The following is a 13961-nucleotide window of genomic DNA, read 5'->3' as shown; positions in this document are numbered from 1 at the left end:
TACATACAGAATTTTCTTAGTCTAACAATCTTTTCATATTGATATAAACATATTTTGTTAATTTTATTTTTAATATTTTTGCAATCAGGAAAGGAAACTTCTGTATATTTTCTGTATATTTCCCAACTTTTTCTTCAGTGGTAGCATTAAGGAAAGTTGATTGATCATGTGTCTATTATGTATATGTCGTATACACACATGCATGTGGATATACAGATTCCTTCATTACTTCCAATAGTTTCCTCTTATTCTCTCCTGCCCAGGAGTCCAGCTAGGTCCGTTCCACAGATAACCTTTCTCTCTACGCAGAAATGATGACCAGCCAGACCACCCAGAGTTCAGCCCAGTGAGAGGAATTATCCTCTTCACTATCTTCAGTGCCAATCCAAGAACCTGGAAACAGTCTGTAATTGGATCTCATGAACCTATGGAACACAAAGGCTGTAAATCCATTATGACTTCAAGGTTTCCCTTATCAATCTATCAACTATTCCTAGGGAACTCCTCACAAAGCATGAAGGAGAGATGTTGGTGCAAATGAAGGAAGTGTTGAAGGGACAAGTGTGGGGAGTTCATTCATGAAGCACAGACCTTCTGGATCTGCTGAGACTCTCATCCCAAATGCCCTTTCCAATATCTGAAGGGTTGCTGCTTATGCAAACTTTTCTTTAAAGATCATAGCAACCAACTCTGACTGAATAATCACTGGACATTTCATGGTCTGGTGTTTCATCTCTACTGTGACTGAGTACTGTGCCAGGGATTGGCTTCATATTGGTCCACAGCATTACATTATAAATGGTGTGGTCTGGTCTTGCTCTTTATAGCACCTTGGGAGTCCATATTGTGATCTCCTATTGAGACTTGACAGAAGCTCAACACAGCATCTTCCTTTTCCACTGAATGAAAGCATTTTTCTCTTCTTCTAGAACAGCGATTCTCAGTTGGGAGTGATTTTGCTACCCCATGCTTCCTGTGTCAAGGGACATATTTGGAAACATCTTTGATTGCCACACTAGGCTAATGCTATAGGCATCCAGTAGGTAGGAGTTTTGCATACTGATAAAGTTCTTCAATGCACAGGACAAAAAACAACAAGGACTAATTCAGTTCAAAATTTCATTATGATAAAGTTGAAAACTCTGCTGTATGACCCTGTTCCTATAAAACAGAAAGGGGAGGTATTTCCCTGTTGAACCATCATGAGGCCAACTTACAGGTCCAAAGTTTCAAGGGAAAATAGAAGCTCAAGGTTCTTTGGATGCCCCAAGTCTCAGAGACTCAGTCCTTCCACACTTGGGCTCTGACTTTAGCAAAGATGTTTGCCAAAGCTGCATTGTCCATCTCCTTTGCAGTTCTTCCACTCTTACCATTGAAACTTGAACTTCAGTGTTTCCTCCAATAGAGGGAGACTACAGTCTTTTTAACATTTCCAGGGAAGACTTCTAACTCCACAGTATCCACTGAATTGATGACTGACAAATGTAAGACTTTAATTCTATTCCTTTAGCACATTGACAGAGTTTAACAACAGCTAATTCACCCCACAATTACTACTGGAATTTGTAGATCATGATTTCATCTATACAGAAAAGATATTGATATTTTGCAGTTATCCCCATGTACAATCAGTAACTACAAATGAAGATGTAAAAAGGCATTACATTCACATTAGTACTGAAAAGAACCAATGAAATACTTAGAAATAAATGTAATAAAAAGATAACCTATTAATTATTAATAAAATGGATCAAAAGAAGAAGACATGAAACATAGTATGATATAGTATATTCTTAAGAATGAAATAATATAAAGTTAAATCTTTCAAAATTCACACATAAATTTAATGTAAAGCCAATCTCATACTTGAATATATTAAAATTAAATTTCAATTTTATATGGAAGGTTAAAAGACTGACAGTATCCAATAAAAGAATTTGAAAGGAAACAGTAAGCCATTGTCTTATCAAATATTAAATTACAAAGGAAGAGTATTTGTAATATTAGAATAGAAATAAAGAGATGAATAGGGAAATTTTTCCCAAGATAGATAAATTTGATATATTTTAAAATTGATATAATCATTGAAATTTGAATTATTTGATCATTTGTGCTAGCAAAATTGATCATCTAGCTGGAAGAAAATTAAATGGAAATACTAGCTCCTTCTATATGCAAAAATAAATTCCATATGATTAAAGAGTTAAATGTACAGAAAAATGAACAATATAAGTATTTGGAAATGAATCAGGGCATTGAGTATACAACTTAAGTTCTGGATTTCTTTTAATCAAGGAGGAAAGAAAAATTTATAAAGGAAAAGATAAATCCATTTAAATATATTTTAAATACTTTTAATGATTTCAGGAGGCAAAATTAACACAAAAATCAAAAGACAAATGGTATTTAGGGAACAATATTTGCAGGTAGACAAATCATGTTGAACCATCATGGTCTATAGCATGCAAATAACATCAATTAAGAAAAAAACGTAAATATCACAATAGAAAAATAGGCAAGAAATAGAATAGGCAATTCACAAAATTAAAGTCCAAGCACAAAACAACTTTTAAAAAGATCTATAGCTATCAGGGAAGTACAATTTAAGAACAACCATAATGAACAATATGAAAAAAATGGCTAAAGTTTTAAAAATGAAAAGAATAATAACATCTACTGTTAACCTGGAGTGGGCAAAGTTAGGAAGATTACTGTTAGTATGCTTGGAAAAATCTAATTTTTAGGGACCGTTAGAAGAACACATAATATCTGCTTTGAAAAAGAATGTAAATACTCTGAGCCCATAAACCTCCTACCTTCTATTGGAAAGTGTACCTAGAACAAACATATATAAAGACATAGGACATGTGTTGTGATGTGGTTTGTAGGATAGTGAATATAATTTGTAAACACTGTGAAAGCCTCTGAGAAAAGAAAGAGTTAATAAATAAGACATCTGTAGGGATTTGTATGATTGTTCATGTTTATTTTATTGCCCATACAAAGTATTCTGAATCAGAAAACTGGCTTTTATTTGCTCGATCCCTCTCTTTCTTTCTTTTTCTTTCTATTGGGGCTCAACCCTGGGCCTTGTACATGCAACGCAAAGCACTCTACTGCTGAGCTATATCCTCAGTCTCTATAGTTCTCTAATTACCTCACCATAAATAAATTTGCCTCCTTTTCCCTAAGTGCTAGATTCCCTCACCCCAGATCTCAGACCAACCTCTGGAGTGGCTCAATGAAAACCAGGTGGAAATTTTTCCTACAAGAGCATCAAGGCCCTACATAGGCCAGAAATGAGGGAAGAGTTTTCCCTGCTTATAAAGGGGAAGGAGGCAGCACGCTCCAAAGGGTCTCTTCTTTAATCCAACTTTTTGGCAATAAAATCTCTAAAGGTGAAGAGCGCACCTTTGATTTAGAAATGTCTTCAAGTTCCAAGGCTCGTTCATCCTTAAAATACAAACACCTGGGAAGATTGCAAATACCTAAGGAGATTGCAACTCCACTCTCCCAGGTACCCTGGGTCTTAACCTAATCTAGGTCATAACATTTTAGTCCTCTGGGGGAAAGCTAAAGAGAAATTTTATTAACATTTAAATCAGAGCAATTAACTAGACAAATGGCTACAGACCTAATTTTTATGGATGTAAAGTCTCAGGAGGTCAGGGCTTTTTATAGGAGAATTGATAAAAATAAATTCAAAAGTTTTATTTCCCCACATATCCACCTCATTGAATGTTGTTATTCAGTCATAAAAACAAATGAGCCTGAGCTACTTATCAGATGGATTTGCAGGATTCACAGAGGTACAAAATGCATGGTAGTGCAAAGTGTGACCTCAGTTTTACAACATAAACAATAAACGTACTAATGCACATTATATAAAAGTGTTTAAGCATGACAAAAGATATGCATATCAGATTTTTAGCTAATTAAAGAGGTGTGGAATATACAATAGTGAGAGGGGAAGAAAACAAACATTCACATATAAAATTTCATTTGGAAAGAATGCCAGTATAAAAATTCTCTGTGAGGTAATACCATTTTTATTAACAATTATATATCCATGTGTAAGCATAAATATGTATAGATATGTCATATTTGAATTTATGAATGTAGTTGTAGAATATCTATATTTGAGTGTGAGTGTGGATATGGAGATGTGCAGTGGGAGGAACCAATATGTTATTGATGAGTTTTTTGGAGTAGTGACATTTCAAAAACTTACCATTTCTTCCTTATATCTTTATATATTCCTAATTTTTTAATATGCAATTAGTATTTATTCTAGTGTTAAGTACGCTATTTATACTATGGATGCGTGCTTGTTTGTCAGGGAATCACCCTACCATTGAGCTACATTCCCAATCCATACAGCTACTTTTAATTCTTGAAAATATACCTTTAACTTGAATAATTTGAGATTATGTGCAGATGCTGCCATTTGCAGTTGACCTACCATATCCACCCCTCCCACAATTACTTGAGCAATCTACCTTGAAATATTTGAATTTATTTCCTGCAATTTTTATCTATGTGGTATCCTGAATTCAGGGGAAAATATACTAAGTTCTACCATGAGACAGAAGATTTGTTAAACTATTAACTTTTATTTTGTATAATTTAATGCAATAAATTTCTGTATATACTGTCACTATTATATATTATATTAAAAATCTCTAGACTTTAAAAAAAGATTTCAATGAATATTCTTAAATATTATGGTCTTGTGAAAAGCGACTTGATATTCCAATTTGTTAGTTAATTCTTTTAAAGTAACTAAAAGTTTAATGCAGTTACAATTATACAATTTCAAATATCACTAAGATTTCTTCTTACATTGTTTTTTTTTCTTTTCTTCCTCTTTTATGAGTAGAAGATTCCTTTTCTAAATTTTTAAAAGAATTTGATAAGGCAAAATTTTATTAATACACATAAGAATACTGAAGAAATGCTGAAAAAGAACAGTGATCAGGAAGAACTAGATCTAAAGATCATTATGGTAATACACAAAATAGTAACTTCCGCCATGGAGAAGAAATAGATCTTTGGAACAACAGGAATTTCAGATTCACCTTGACATTTCATTTATGCTAAAAGAATTTTAAATAAATGTGGATATACAGAGTATTTAACAAAATTTAAGTCAATGTCTAACACTTGAAAATAATAAAGCTATTGACTCAGCATTGACTCAGTCTACCTATTAAGATGAATTTCTTATGACTCAATGAGAAATCAAAAGGCTGAGAAAATGCACGAGTTCATTTTTTGTTTTATATCTCAAAATGAAGTCCTTGCAAAGCATAAGTCCTAGTAACCATATAGGAAAATACTGAATGTTAAACACTTATATATTGTTATTTCAGAAGAGATATTTTAAAAAGTGATAAATAAGAGGAAATATTGCAGTGTATGTGATGTAATTGACTGAGTTTACTAATTACAAAAAGCTTGCATAAGCAATAGAAAAAGGCAAATGACACAATAGAAAAATGTGCATTCTATATGAATAAGCTGATATAAGAAAAAGAAATCTAACAAAAAATTATAAAAGAGTATTCTTTCTTGGACTTCAACAACTTCTGTTCAAAACATAGTATGAATAATATTGCAAAGCTAGTGAAAGCTAAGGGCTAAAAGGGGTGGGGGAAGCAGGCACCCTCTTACCCTGTGGTGTAAGCGCACCCCTTTCTTTGAGGAAAATTTGTCTGTACCCCTCAAAATCTTAAGCATACATTCTCTTACCTTACAATGCATGGGGCAGACCAGTTCCAAAAATTTTAAAATGCATGTCCAAGAATATTCTTTACAGCTTAGAGGACTGCTTTGAGATATAGTGTGTCTATGTAACAGAAAAAAAGTAATCGGTCAAAAATAAAAATGTATATGGAAAAATCTAGAAGCCATATTTTTGAAACAATCCCTTTTTGGTAAACAAAATAAAATAGACAAATGAAGCTAGATAGATGACATGATAGATACATGTAAAATTTCTCAATGGAAAGATACACTAGAAACTGTTGAGAATATTTTACCTTTGGAGCTAAGAGCTGAGAGTGAAATGGAAGAGAGAAATTTTACTTTCTATCCTATCCACTTTTGTGCTTTTAAATTTTTTCTTACTTTTAATTTTCAATTCATTCTAACAAATTTATTAAACAATGGGATTAGGTTCACTTTGGTTTTCTTTCTACACTTTGTGGATTTTTAAGCCACTTTTATTATTGTTTTCAGTCTATAAGGTTCTCAAGTTTGTACATGACAATTCATGAATTCAGCAGATGTGTGGAATCCCAGCATGTGGCATTATGGTGACTGGGAAGGCAGGGCCACAAGGTACAACTCAGGTCTCGGAAGCTCGTGGCCTTACTGGGAGGGAAAAGATGCCCCTTCAGAGAATCACTGAGTTCACACAGAGGGAATTGCAAGGTGTCATGGAGCCCAGAAGAGAGAGATGGCTGCATCCAGATCAACTTTATACCATTATCCTGTAATAATTATTAAAAGTAGGCCCTGTCATTCCACGTGTTCATAAATTACCCAGTTCCACAGGTCAAAGAGAAGGTGTCCATGAGGTCTTAAAGGTCTTAGGTATGGGATTAGTCTGTATTAGTCTACTTGGGCTGTCATAACAAAATACCACCACGACTGGTTAGCTTACAAACAGAAATTTATTGTCTTGCATTTCCGAAAGCTAGAAGTCCAAGATCAAGGTGTAATCAGAGTTGGTCTCTCCTGAGACCTTTTCTTTGTGGGCTGGTAGATGCCATCTTCTCCCTGCAACTTCACATGGTCTTTCCTCTGTACATGCCTATGTTCAGATTTCTTTTTCTTACAGAGACCAGTCATTTTGGATTAGGATTCACTCTAAAGATCTAATTTAACTTAATTATAATTTCAAGACTTTGGCTCCAAATAGAACCACATTCTGAGGTAAAAAGGGTTAGGACTTGAACACATTATTTGGTGGGGACACAATTCAACCCATAACAAGATCTTAGGCGGAAGGGTGCAGACAGTGATTAGGAGCCTCTTGCTAAAGATTACGACTCAAGTGGCGCTTTCTCTTGACATTTTACAAATATCTCTGAGTTGATTTTTTCCACTCTGTTTGAGCTGACTCCTTTCCTGCTCAGCATGCGAGGAGTGGATGAAAGCTAAGGGTGAAACACTTTCAAACCACCCTGAATCGTGTCACTGTGCTCATGTTCCCATTTGATTCTAAGGGGGAACTCAGCCCTTGTCTGGGAGCCCTAACTTGCAGAGTTCCTCGGATAAGTCTCCATGTCACCATCATGAATTTCTAACTGGCAAGGCCAGTGCGGTTCCAGTTCAACTCTGGAGTTCCAGATCCAGGCTCTCCTTCCCAGCCAGCCTCCTTGCCTGAAGAATCACAAGTTCCCCCACACCGCCAGCATGCATGAAGTTATTCTGACCCAAGTTCTCTTCCCAATGCTTCTAGCCCACTAAGTTATTTTCCCATACACTGCCCAGTAACCACCTGCTCCAATCTAGTGCCAGTATCAGGCACTGGAGATGCACAGATAAGACTCAGCTCCACATCTCAGGAACTTAAGTCCTCACAGGAAAATCTGTTAAGGAAATCAACAATTGGACATCAAATTTCATGGAGGTGGAACTTCGTCTCTCAAAGTTTACAAAGTTTGCTTTCTCCCCTGGGTAATTTAAAATATATGCCTAAATGTATATTTAAGTGTAAATATATATGTATATATTTATAAATATATACATATTTCCTACTACAGACCTACCTAAAACTGTAGTCCTGTCTGAATTTCACTCAACTGCAATTTTTCCTCTTGTCTCAGTAAAGAAGGAGGAAGTCAGAAATTGGCCTCATCAAGGCCACTCCTCAGGGACCACATGTCAGTTCATAGCCTGAGGTATGTTCTACCTCTTCATGAGCAGGTAAACAATTCCTTAATCCTCTTGTGATCACACATGGTTGGACTTATTTCCAATGAAATCCCATAAGTCCCCAAGGTAGCTGACCTGTAAGTCTAGATTTCTCTGAAAGCACTTTCTTTGTGGAGAGAAACCAATAATCCCTGCAGGTGTCCAAGTGGTAAGCTGATACACACCACAGGTGCCCCACTGAAAAGAGGCCAGCAGACAAGGCAGCTGAGCTTTGTGACTTACTCTTTCCCCATGGACAACACAAGCCTGTAATAGCATTAAGTAATATTTGCCAGAGTACACATTCCCATAACCATTGCCAGAACGCTACATCTAGAGCCAAGTCCATGAGACCTAAGGGAAACTATTTCACTGCAGAAGACTTTCTGAGCTGGTCTCCCCATTGTCATTTCTATCCCTTACAAAGGACTCTCCAACAGCAGGCCGTGTTATCTGTCCGGTGGAAATCATAACCCTGATTTTAAGCAAGGACCTAAAGCTTTCTAAGTGCTCCGTTTGATTTAGAATGAAGGCCAAACTCTTACCCAGTCCCAAAGCCTACTTGGGCTGCTCCCTTCCTGCCATTCTGATCTTACCCTCGACCACCAACCCCTCAAGACCACATAGGCTTGAGCCTCTTGTGGTTCCTAGAGCAGGTCAAGTCCCAGGTTTTAGAACTTGTGGCTCCCTCTGCCTGGAAATCCCCTGCCAAGGCCTAAATTTCACCTTCCATCTGCCTCAGAGAAAATTTCCATAACTTATTGATGATCAACCACTGGTTCCCATCTCTAGCTCTCCTTATTTTTCTTGTAACATAACACTTGCTGAACTCTTGTTAATTGTTACCTATCTCTCACATCAGATGGGAAACTTCTCTCCACAACATTGACACTTAGGTAGTGCCTCGCACATGTGCTCAGTCACTGTTGGATAATGGGAGGGGATGGGGAGATGAACAAAAGAAGACCACCCATCTACCTTTGGCATTCAGCAAGACTCAAGAGTCATCTATTTTTGAACTATATGAATAAATGCCTATACTCTATTTCACTCCACAGTATACACATAGTCACTTGCTGTTTTCAAATGTTGAGGCCTATATGTGAGTGGCAGTCTGGTCTCTTGTTCCCCGTCCCTCCCATTGGTTAGTCCTGGGGCATTTGTATATGGACAGCAGAATCAATATAGTGATTGAATGTTTTTTGGTGACTCATAATAAACACATCTTATTGTTTAAGTTCTAGGTGTGGGCCTCAATAATTGATGAATATTAGTAATTTCCCTTTCCAGTAAAACAATACACTATTTCTTCCATTTTGCCCTTCTTCCCCAGAGAAACAGAAACTTGGAGTAAACTGAGGTCAAAACATAGTACTTATAATTTAAAATCTTATTACTTAGAGCAAGAATCTTTTGGATACACTTGATTCAAAATAGTTTTAAATACACACAACACACACACACACATATACACACACATGCATGTGTAATATATATATAAACTTTGTAGGCTTTCACTATAATTTAACATAAAAAATTTGAAGTACAGTTTACTTAGACAATTGTATGTTGCTAATATAATTTTCTTTAAAATAAATGCTTCAAAAACTGAAGAATCCAGTAGATCAACTAGATCTAATTTTGTATATTTGAAGCAGGCATCAAGTTTTCCAAATCAGCTTTGCAGTTGAGATATCTCTTTCTACTGTAGATTGAACCATAAAGTAGCTAAAAAGTTTTGAGCTTCAACTGTTTGGATTCAAATCCTGCACTAGCCTCTGACTCCAGATGAGTTATTGATGCTCTCTGGACCTTAGATCTCTTACCTATAAAATAGGAAAATGATAGTACCTGTTGGACAGGACTTTGGTAAAGATTTTAAATTATAATAAAATAAGTAAAGCAGTTAGGAATTGGGCTCAATATCTATTAGCTTTTAATGAGTTTTAGGGAATAATCATTTGGCTTATTTCATTTGGGATCTGCAAGTTTCTTGCTTGGTAATTAACATAAACAAAATGAACTTGTAGAGCCTCACAAATCAAATTTAAAAATTTAAATGCAGTTTAAACTGCATGTATAACAACAACAACAAAAAAACACATAAAACAACACTAGGAAAGATGTAACTATACCTTAATAAAACAGCAACAACAGTTTAGCAAATGTGTAAGATTACCATGCAGTGTGTCTCTAAGGATATTTTATAGTAAGAGATTTATATAAGACACCCAGGTAATTAAGTTAAATAAGAAAAATCAAATAAAATGCCTAGTTTGAAATTATTAATAAGTGGGAAAATGAAATAAAGAAAGACATTAAGTGTTTCACTGCATCTTTAGCCATCGGCTTTCATTCTTCCAAGAATATCATGCACATCACAAACCAGGGATAGCAAACAGGTATTCTACCCAATTCTTATCAATTGGAATGACTCTCTGATGGATGGATTCTGTGGACACATCAGGGTTCGTTGGGAAAAAGTCCCTAATCATTTATTGATGTACCCTACAAGTGCAGAAGGAAAACTGATGCAGCACGTGCCACGTAATTAGTACTGCTAATAATTTCAAACTTGTAAATCAAAGTGGTTTGCCAGTACCAGGAAAAAGCAGCCGTAGGTCAGAATAGTTTGGAACCGAGGTCAGGCTGTGCTCTCAGGAAGTCTAGTGGAGTTCACAACCAGGGTTTCCATCTGTTCCTTCGTTCACCTCCTCCTTCCATTGTTCAGCACTGCGGTTGTGTAGCCTGATCCCTGGCACACCTTAAGCAGGTCCTATATCTAAGGAAGGAAGGGACAGGATTAATGCAAGAACTGCTCAGCAGGCCCTCCTGTGCTGGTGGCTTGTTGGGGCTTCGGAACTCAGAACTCGTGAGCTACCCTGGAGGAAGAGTTTCAAGAGAACAGAGAGGAGAGTCAACAAGCAGAAAGCAAAGGTCTAGGTCTTGAGAACCCCCACCTGGAGTCTGGTGAGTACTGGCTGAACCTCCTCATAGTGAATGACCAGAATACCTTTCCTCAGGGAGGAAATACAGAAGAGAAAAATATTTTATTTCGTCTATAAAAGAGGAAAAAAAATTCTGCCTCTTGTACAACATTTCCCAAGGCCTCTTTCCATTGTTCTGTGGTGGAATTATTAGAGTCATAACTAAGTCTTTCTTCAAGGGTTAAGTGCTCTCTGAGCAAATCACTGCCAGGTCCTTGCCCCCGTAGAAGAGAGACACGCCGGCCTACCCTCATGGAGGAAGCTGGCCTCCCCATTAAAATGCGTCTGCTTTAAGATTAGGCCAGGATCTCTTCAGTGGAGTTCACACAACAAGGGTATCAGGGTTCTGTAGCCAACTTGCACTGCCTGTTCATGCAAATCCTACTGAAAAGAACAGAAGCACAGACGGACAGCAGATTCAGGAGCCCAGGTAAGCAGAGTGCAGAATCTGCTCACCCCAGGACCTCCTGGAGATCATTCCACAGGGACTGATAACCAAGGGTTGATCCTCCTTCCTTTCCTCTAGCTAGAGAGAGGATTCCTTCCTCTTTACCTACATCCTCAGAAGGAACTCGGGCCACACAACCACAGACACTTGGATCTGACAGTCTGGCTTCACAGGTCTCACCAAGCTCTTACCCAGGTGGTCAGCAGGGCAATGCTAGAGCTAGGAATCCAGCAACTGAACTCTTGACCCTAGTCATCATGTACTCCAAGGCCACAGGAGGCAGAAGGAGGCTCTTTTGGAACTATCAGGATCTCAGAGGCACAAGGCTCAGAGGGTGCCTGAAATACCTTTCACACCCGTAACAGATTAACATGGTACTAAAAGCCCCTAGAGGCACTCAGGCATGAACTTGGTTTATGGAGACAGCATCTGTCATCTGGCAGTATCAACTTAGTGGACTGTCCTGTGACCTCCCAGCACTCTCTAGGCTCCACTGGAACGAGAACCTCAAAGCTGAGACCATCCCTCAGGTGAGTTTGTGATGTGTCTGAAGGGACCAGGCCCCAGGGACCTCCTTGAGATCATTCCACAGAGGCCACTCACAGTGTTGACTTCTGTGCCCATCACCCTGCCGTGGAGCACAGCGAAAGTCCACAAGGACACAGTCAGCATATGGAATGTGGAACCAGAACGTCCCTGAACCCAGGGCTCATTCACAGCCCAGGCAGTGACCCAGACCAGGCTTCTGCAGAAAGCACTCTTGTTCCCTCAGAGAGCACTGTCTCACTCGGACCTCCAAGTCTCAGGTGTGACAGAGGCTGGATCCAGGGGCCTGAAACTCCCAGGCAGCCCAGGATGAAACCCTCTCCTTCCCAGTGCAACAGAGAGCTCTCCATGTGCCGATGTCATCTCCCCACAGGGAGATCTGCAGACCAGAGCTGTATCTGCAGTCCTGATCATGTGTAGCCCTCTAGGGCTGGGCAGGAAGCCAGCCGTAACTCGAGAAGTAAAAGATGCCTTCCCATCTGACGGGGGATAAGCTCAAAGTCACTTAACAATAACAGAAATCAGGTGCCCACTCTGCACTGGCATCAGACCAGCCACAGAAGGACCAAGTTACACAGATATGGTTCCTGGAACTGAAAAGCAGAAACTACTTTGTTTATAAATTTCTGTGGCCACGTTTACTAAGTATCACTGTTTTCCTATGTTATTGAAATTATGTTTACTAAACTTGATGTGTTTAGATGCACATTTAAGAATTTATATTTTAGGTACACACAATTTATGTTTTTACTCAGTCTAAGAACTTTGAACCATTTATGGCAAGGAGATAGATCCTTTCTGCCAGTTTACAGATTAAAGGTTTGTTTTTTTTGTTTTATTTCCCTTAAGCCAAAAATAACAGATTAAGGAACTTCTAGTTCTTCCTGATTTTAAAAGCAGGCATATATACACAATGGACTATTATTCCACACTAAAAGAGAATAAAATCATGGCATTTGCAGGTAAATGTATGGAGTTGGAGAATATCATGCTAAGTGAAGTCAGCCAATCCCCCAAAAAACAAATGCTAAATGTTTTCTCTGATATAAGGAGGCTGATTCATAATAGGGTGGGGGGGAAGCATGGGATGATTAGAGGAACTCTAGACAGGGCAAAGGGGTGGGAGAGGAAGGCAGGGGACATGGGGGTAGGAAAGATGGTGGAATGAGATGGATATCATTACTCTAATACACGTATGAAGACATGAATTGTGTGACTCTACTTTGTGTATAACCAGAGATATGAAAAACTGTGCTCTATATGTGCAATATGAATTGTAATGCATTCTGCTGTCATACAAAACAAATTAGAATAAATAAAAAATAGTGATTATATATATATATATCGTAAAAGATATTCTTTCATAATAAAATTTCATATATATATGTATATATATGAAATTTTATATATATATATATAAGGCAAGATGAGACTATTTGAAAAACCCTCCAAAGACAAACACTAAGAAATCCTAAATACATACAAAAAATGAAATGTGGAGTTGAGTGTACAGGGATAAAAGGAAATTCCCATGTGCCCAGAAAAAAAGACTCCAACATCCAGGCACACATAGCTGGGGTGGCTGCCCAACTGGATGGGGCTGGTGTTTAATGCTCATGAAGATGAGGAGCTTGTGATGAGCAGAGTATGATGAACAGTCTAATACAAATGTGAATTCCAGAAAGGGCTCTAGGGAAAACTGCACCCCCCACCATAGGAGAAAAGTAAAAACGCTCAACTGTGTCATCCTGTGCTCAGAATATGCATGAGTCTGTGCAACAGATTTAAATCATTAAGCTCATTAGCTAGACCCAGCAACCCCCAAGACAATACATTAACACAAAAACAAATCAGAAATTAGTAAGATCCCTGAGCCACCTGGTCTAGTGGAGACAAGGCCCTGAGCCAGGCCATAGAGCATTCTGACATATGGCCCCACAGAAAATGAACTCGCCATCCAAAATCAAAAGCCCACTCAAAAGTAGAAAGGAAAACAGCGTATGGAGGCTTTCTAAACCTTCAGGCAATTGGAGCACAGATAGATAGCCATCAATGTT

The sequence above is a fragment of the Spermophilus citellus genome, assembly GCF_964194105.1.
Source record: "Spermophilus citellus genome assembly, chromosome: 13".
Lineage (NCBI taxonomy): Eukaryota > Metazoa > Chordata > Mammalia > Rodentia > Sciuridae > Spermophilus > Spermophilus citellus.
Note: the sequence above shows the minus strand (reverse complement) of the source record.